The sequence below is a fragment of the Triticum aestivum genome, chromosome 6B (assembly GCF_018294505.1).
Source record: "Triticum aestivum cultivar Chinese Spring chromosome 6B, IWGSC CS RefSeq v2.1, whole genome shotgun sequence".
Lineage (NCBI taxonomy): Eukaryota > Viridiplantae > Streptophyta > Magnoliopsida > Poales > Poaceae > Triticum > Triticum aestivum.
The window spans coordinates 215,039,705-215,047,088 of NC_057810.1; the positions used below are offsets into that span (position 1 = coordinate 215,039,705).

At 41.3% G+C, this 7,384-nt stretch overlaps 1 long non-coding RNA gene across 7 annotated transcripts; it reads right to left on the reverse strand.

Annotated features, from left to right (window-relative positions):
- Positions 1-201: 201 nt before the first annotated feature.
- On the reverse strand, positions 202-5,800 carry LOC123136639 (uncharacterized). Of its 7 annotated transcripts, none has more exons than XR_006467167.1 (7): positions 5,290-5,800; positions 4,659-5,172; positions 4,473-4,566; positions 4,192-4,339; positions 1,412-3,202; positions 934-1,309; positions 390-668 (listed from the first exon to the last, which is right to left on the reverse strand). It is a non-coding gene; the product is annotated as an uncharacterized lncRNA (long non-coding RNA). The 7 variants fall into 7 exon arrangements; XR_006467169.1 differs by adding an exon at positions 3,308-3,505 and having other exon boundaries at positions 392-1,309; XR_006467168.1 differs by adding an exon at positions 3,283-3,505 and having other exon boundaries at positions 392-1,309.
- Positions 5,801-7,384: the final 1,584 nt, after the last annotated feature.

The following is a 7,384-nucleotide window of genomic DNA, read 5'->3' on the forward strand; positions in this document are numbered from 1 at the left end:
GGAAACCATACATAATTTCAAAAGGGCACATTTTAGTAGTAGAATGCAATGAACGATTATAAGCAAATTCAATATGAGGTAAACATTCCTCCCACATTTTCTTATTATTCTTTAAAACACCCCTAAGCATCGTAGACAATGTTCTATTGACTACTTCAGTTTGTCCATCAGTTTGGGGATGACAAGTAGTACTAGAAAGTAGTTTAGTCCCCCAACTTAGCCCATAAACATCTCCAAAATTGGCTAAGAAATTTAGTATCACGATCTAAAACAATAGTATTTGACACACCATGCAAACGAATAATTTCATGAAAGAACAAATCAGCAACATTAACAGCACCATCGCTTTTATGACATGGTATAAAGTGTGTCATTTTCGAGAATCTATCCATGGCAACAAATATGCTATCCCTCCCCTTCTTTGTTCGAGGTAAACCTAAAACAAAGTCCATATATATATATATATCCTCCCAAGGAACACTAGGTACAGGCAAAGGCATATATAAACCATGAGGATTGAGTCGTGACTTAGCTTTTTGACATGTAGTGCAGCGAGCAATAAAACGCTCAACATCCTGTCTCATCTTTAGCCAAAAGAAATGTGTAGCAAGTACGTCCTCAGTCTTCTTTACACCAAAGTGTCGCATTAATCCTCCTCCATGCGCCTCCTTCAACAACAAAAGACGAACGGAGTTAGCTGAAATGCATAGCTTGTTAGCACGGAACACAAATCATTAACGATGAACTTGTTCCACATTGTTCCTTCTTTACAATTCTGCATCTATCTATTATATATAAAAAATGCTTAACGAGATAACAAAAAAAAAGAGAATTAGTCTAGAAAATCCTACAATAATTAGAAACATCTGGCCATCAATTTAAACTAATTAGGCAACCATAGCCAATGTATTAAAAGGTAAAGAAATTACCCACCATTGCCCTTGATAAGTTATCTCACCCACGTCATTTACTAAAAAAAACTTGCCCACGTTAAAAAATATTACCAAGACAACACAGTTTTCATGTAAGATCTCTCCTCTGTCATTAAGAAAAAAACTAGTAAGCCTGCACGTGCAAATGCACGTCTGACTAATATACAAATATATGTGAGAATATGTATAGAAAGATATTTTGGTTGCACCGGGGATACACGGGACACACGGCCGGTCTTCCAGATGCGCTCCACCTGTCGCGCCAACCGGACTGCACGTCGGTTCCGTCTCACCTCGACCCTTGCATGCTTCCTCTCCACCTTGTAGCTCAATGTGGACATCCTCTTGGTCAGGATGTTCTTCGTCCGCGCCTTCACCTGCACTTGAAATAGAATTTGCACAAATACAGACAATTGGGATTTGTTTCATCGTTTTGTCTGGACAGTGCAACAAGTTCAGGAATTCAGATGGATGCTGACCTCTGCATGCCTCAACTTGGCTTTGAATTTGGATTTCTGGCAGTTCTCCCACTCCTGTATCTTCACCTCCTTCCTTTGACTACAACAAATTCATGAGAAGTGCATAATTCATAATTCGGAAAGTACTTCTAGTAAAACCAATTTATTTAAACCATCATCATCCTTCTATACAAGGACACGCCCACATATAAGTACTATTAATCATTTTGCTTCTGCGGTAGTATCATTACACATGAAAAGTATCACTTGATCCAAGTCGTATAATTTTCATGACAAGTCTGAAACTGTATCACCACGAAAAAACCAACAGTAGTTCACAAAATTTAGGAGAGAAGATGGTCTTACACTGTAGAGATAATTGTGTTCGGAAACTTTGAAGACCAACCTATGAAATGAAACCCGAAAATGCATAATAATTACATAATTGTAGCAAAAAAAAGAAAATTGTGCAATTGACATTCTATTTCTTCCACAACCGCCTTCCAAATCAGATCCCCGCCTAAAGATGTATTACTTATACTAAGTCAAGACCGCCAATCATGCAATTATTTGTCATGATAATCTAATGTAGAATTGTAGCATACTTCAAAGGATAGTCAAGAATGAATTATGAACATGTTTTGCTAAGCACTACTAACATGCTAGTGTAGGCAGACCACCACAGGTCTTGTATGATCTCTTGAGCAATTTATGATCACGCATCATAAAGCTTTAGTGGAACCAATGGAATTCCAATCAACACAGGAACAACAGTAAAAAAACTAAATTTAAAACAAGAAGTGCCAAACAATTTGAGCAGCCTTTTAATCAGTGTTGTAGATTGTAGAACTTTCCTAGCATAAAATATTTGGAATTTCCTTTTTTCATGGGCCAAGAATGTAATCTCCATCAGATATAACCTGGAATGACAATATAATTGTCAGAAATACAAGGCATCATATTGGCAGGATTATATTAAGAGGTAAGTAGCAAATGGTTCACCTCATGTTCTGAAAGAGTCTTTCGAACAACATATCTGAATTGAGATCAGTTGAAAAAAGCAGCATCAACTTGGGGCTAACAAATAGAGTAGTGTAACTAAAGAGGCTAACATATCAGAATCATCCAATCAGAATGTCACCACGACTGCATCAGATCAGATGCAACAGAGTAGTGTAACAAAGGGGGCTAACAAATACAAGTAAAATAATAAGATGACAAGGTCTCAAATGAATTCACAATTTAATATTTGTTCTTCAAGAAAAGCTAGGAAGCAACCAGAAAGTAGTGAGATAAAATAATAACACCAAAAAATAAGTGCCAATAAATGTGAAGATAAAAGATCATAGTATTAGCTCATGTTTTTTTTCTTGTTTCTAAAGTTACCATTAAGCTTAAAGAAAAGATGATTCCAAGTTCTGAGTACATTAGTCAGCAGGCCATTGATTCAAATTGTAACATGCTACTGTAGCTCAAGTCAAAACCATTCAGATTGTACAGACTACAAAGCAAAGCAACACCTACAGTACATTGATTCAAATAATTTCATATACATTTTGTCCCAGAAGCTTGCACTGTGACCTTGTGGCTTCTTCAATCAGGTTGCATATCAGATGCAATCTGAATTTTGTTTAGTTTTCAGCACAGGAATCAGTCGCAACACTGGAACTGGGAAGACATGCGGTCGATCTTCCGGATGCGCTCCACCTGTCGCGCCGACCGGGCTACCCGGTGGTCCTTTCTCGCCTCGACCCTCGCCTACTTCTTGGTCATGTTGTTCTTCGCGTCCGCCTTCATTTGATTGGCATGCACCTGAAATAAAATTTGTACAATTATGGCCAGCTGAGATTTGTTTCACAGTTTCGTTAAGAGTTCAAAATTTAGAGCACAACTGGCTGAGGGATGGCGTGGCGGCACCGGCTAGAGTGCCGCTCCTCGACTGCTCCTGGGTGTCAATCTAGGCGTCATCTTTGTGCCTACGCTCCTCATCAACACCGATGACGATGACTGTGTTGCTGCCGCCGGAGCGACCACCTGGGTGCGGAGCTCGATTCGGCTAAAGTTTTTCCTCTGCTGGAGATAGTCTACTTGGGAGGTTAAATTCTATGCGCCATCCTACCATCATTATTATAGGCATCATTTAGTTGATTTTAAATTTGCATCAGGGTGTTTAATTGGCTAGAGTTCAGAAGATATTATTGTCGGCCATTAGTATTTCAGAAAATTACACCAATAAGGTTTAGCACGGAGACACTTTGAGTTATTGACAGGAAAAAACAAACACATGCCTTGTGCATTAAGTTCATTTTGCAGGACAATAAATTGCCTATAATAACAAGTTCACTGGAACTTTCAAGAAATGCCACAGAACTATGACAATACTATGATATAATGAGTGTCTACTAACAAGTGACAAATGAACTTTTATTATTTTCATCTCATCAGAAGTTCAAATAACCAGATCATGACATGTAGGTCAGAGATACACAAGAAATTCAAATGAGCAACAAAGTGACCAATAAACGGATTGAATAATCTAGATAGTATCTTTAAAAGTGTTTTATAAGCCTCTAACAATCAGTTAGCAGCTGCACCAAACCCATGCAACCGTGAAACCTCCATCATGTGGGTCCAAGCATGGATTTCCTACAATGACAAATAACTTCTATCTTCTCACAACTCAAAAACACATGGAACATGATAATCAGAAGTACAAATGATATTCATGTCAAGGTTGCTTGTTTGGAATACAAAAAGGAGATACATGGAGAAAATCACATAATGATGCATAAGATATTCACCTCACTGTATGTCAAATTGAAGGGTTTTACTATTCTGAGAAACGATTGCAAATGTTTCCTCAACTTCAGCTCTGTCTCGGCATATCATCTTTGTTCGGAATATAGTCATACTGGGCAGCAGAGACTACCCTGTTACTGCAAATGTATACTGCAGTGCACTGTCAACAAACTAACTAACACAATATGCATGGGAATTTCAGATAGAAGTGTATAAGATTTTAAATATATGACCAAATCACAACTGTACAAATATGAAAATAGGATCAAGTGGTAATTTATACCTTTAAGGCTAGCTCCTGAACCATCTGTTGCAGGTTTGACATCTTTTTGATATATACTCAAGAGAGCTTCAACTCTAGTTCTGCTATAACTGACCTGCAAAATGATAATCAAACGGAGTGAAATTGTGTCTTTTCTTCAAACTGCCTGTCAACTGGGGGTCACAAGGCGGCAACATAAGATCATACCATTTCGTAATTATATGGTTGCTAGAAATCTGCACCTTGTAAGACAAAAACATCAAATTGGGTGCACTTGCACAGGGGTAAATTGATTGTATTTGGACGTCTTCACGAAAAGGCTTGCACTCCTCTGTAAAAATTTGTGCCTGTTTCTCTGCAATGGAACCTACAAGATGTACATCCTTTGCTGACTGCTCATCAATACTACCAGGGAGCAATTTTTCAGGTAATTTATATGATTCAGATGCCCTAATACTGAGGTTAAACCATCATATAATACTTTCTGTACAATGAAGTACATTTTTCATCAAATAATCATTTCTGCTTACAGTGCTGGAAAATGTTCAACATAGCAAAAGTATACCACAAACAGTAATGTTTTCAACCAACCTCCACTCCAGGTTGTGGCGAAAAGTGTGGATCAAGAACCTTGCATTCGATCCTGCTGTTCTCCTCGTCACAGTTGAGGATGTCCCCCTACCAGTTCTGCTGCGTGAACGGAGATCTGTCGCCCAACAGTCTCGTGACCACAGCAGCAGCATGTCAGCAAAGGAAACCCTCAATTCGTAACCCTATGAGCCCCAAAACCTGCCCGGGACTGCTCAACGGAGGATAGGTGGGTGCTGGGCGTACGTACCAAAAGAATAGACAATCGAGGATGCGGTAGTCCTCGACGCCGGCGAAGAGGCGACCACCGGCAGCTTCCACTGGATCTATCCCATCTGCTTCAACGCGTCGAGGGGATCTCCCAGGCCGAGGCGTCGGGGGCGCGCTGCTGCGGCTCGGTCGGCCGGCCCGGGCCCCCCTACAGCGGAGGTGCCGCTCGGCCGCTAGCGAGAAGAGGGAGAAGGGGCAACGGCGGGGCGACCGTCTGGTGAGAAGGGGAAGGGGCCGAGCGGCGGCATGCTCGGGCGGTTGGATGTGCCGCTCGGCCGGTGGCGTCCGTCGGGGGCGGAGCTGCTGCTCGGCCGCTGGCGAGAAGGGGGATAAGGGACGGCGGCGGGGCGAGCGTCTGGTGAGAAGGGGAAGATCGAACGGCGGCGTGGTCGGGCGGTTGTGGCGAGAGGCGAAGCGGGGGGCGTGCATGTGGCGAGGGCGTTAGCGATAGCGAGGGGGTTAGCGACGGGGGATTGGGGAAGTTGTGCGCGGCGGGGGACCAGAATCGTACGTGAGATCGGGATAACAGTTTTTATGAAAGAGAAGCAGGAGTTTAGGAGTGGCAGGGTGGGTAATTAAAGTGTAAAACGCGTTTGATGTTGTTAGGGTGGTTTAGTCCATCAGATCCTATGATTCGACGGATGAGATGATTTGATTCTCCGCCCTCTCGTCTTTTTATAGGGATAGTAGATGATGCCCGCTAAAGAAAAGGATTATTAGTTTTATTAAGTTAAGAAAACAACCCCAAACCTCATAGCTATTCGCTCAGTCTTTTCCATCTCTTCTTTCTCTCAAATGTGAAACAGAGGGAGCCAGGGAGGCGACCGGCAACAGCCACGACCGTAACCCAGGCCAGGAACGCCGGCGACGAAGGCTATCACCGGAGACCGAAGAAGACGACCAGGTACACCGCCGACTCCCTTCTTCCACTTATCCCATTGATATGACGCCCCTCCCCAAACCCTAGGCTGTAGATTGGTTAATGTCCATTGTCCCCATTACTTCTATCAAGATTTTCCCATCCCATCTCAATTTCCAACATAGGATGTTCAAAGATTGATTGAGTAACTTAGTTTCATAGAAAACCATTTAGATTCAAGATAAATTACGGATTGGTTGTAGATAACTATGAATGAACTACAGATGTACAACTCTCACTAGCCGCTTGCTGAATATGACTGTGTTTTGTTCTTTTTATATATGTTGCCAATCAGTTGTGAGGATCCCTAATTGGAGCTCCAAGGAAGCGGTACCTGAATCGCCGTTCATTCAGAACAAAAAAAAATCTTCGTTCAAGTGTAACTGAAAGTTGCATTTTCAGGTAACAAACTTATATAATAGTGAGTTATGGTCCTGCTCATTACGGTTTCTTCAAAGTACCATATTTAGTGGTCACCTTGAAATCAATGACAGCTTAATTATTTTGCTGAATATCTTTGTTTTGATACATATAGGTTGATGTAACTTCAAGCTTTAGAATTTCAATACATTATTAGGTTATTCAAGGAACTAATATAATTACTCTCATGACCAGCTACAAATTTATCTAAAATACTACTTAATTTCCTCATGAGAAGTGCTTCTCTACTTGCTTGTAGCTGAGTGACTAAATGTAGTTCAATGAAGAAATCTCAATGTGATCTGTGTGCGGTGCACTTAGCAAAAAAAGCAAAAAAAAATATTATCTAATTTCCACATGAGTAGAGCTTCACTGCAAAATTTATATAGTCCTTATGTTTCCTAATTGAACCACACGTGGACCAGGACTCCAGGAGCAAACTGATTGATGACGGTTGCCGCCGACTTCTGCTACCAAAAATCCCAAGGTTTTGTTTCTTGTATCTTCCTGAATGATCAATTAGCCTACCTTGCGCATAGAGGTACATGTAACTTGGCTTCAGGTCCTAGCCAAATCAGTCCTACTGTGCGGCACAGGTAACAACAACGTACAGCTGCAGCCGAAGGAGCTATGTGATATGTGGAGTACGTGCAGATGGAGGCAACAGTGGGAGATGGAGCAGAATAAGATTAGAAACCATGTTCCAGTGTGTCACTATATTGATTCGACATTTGGT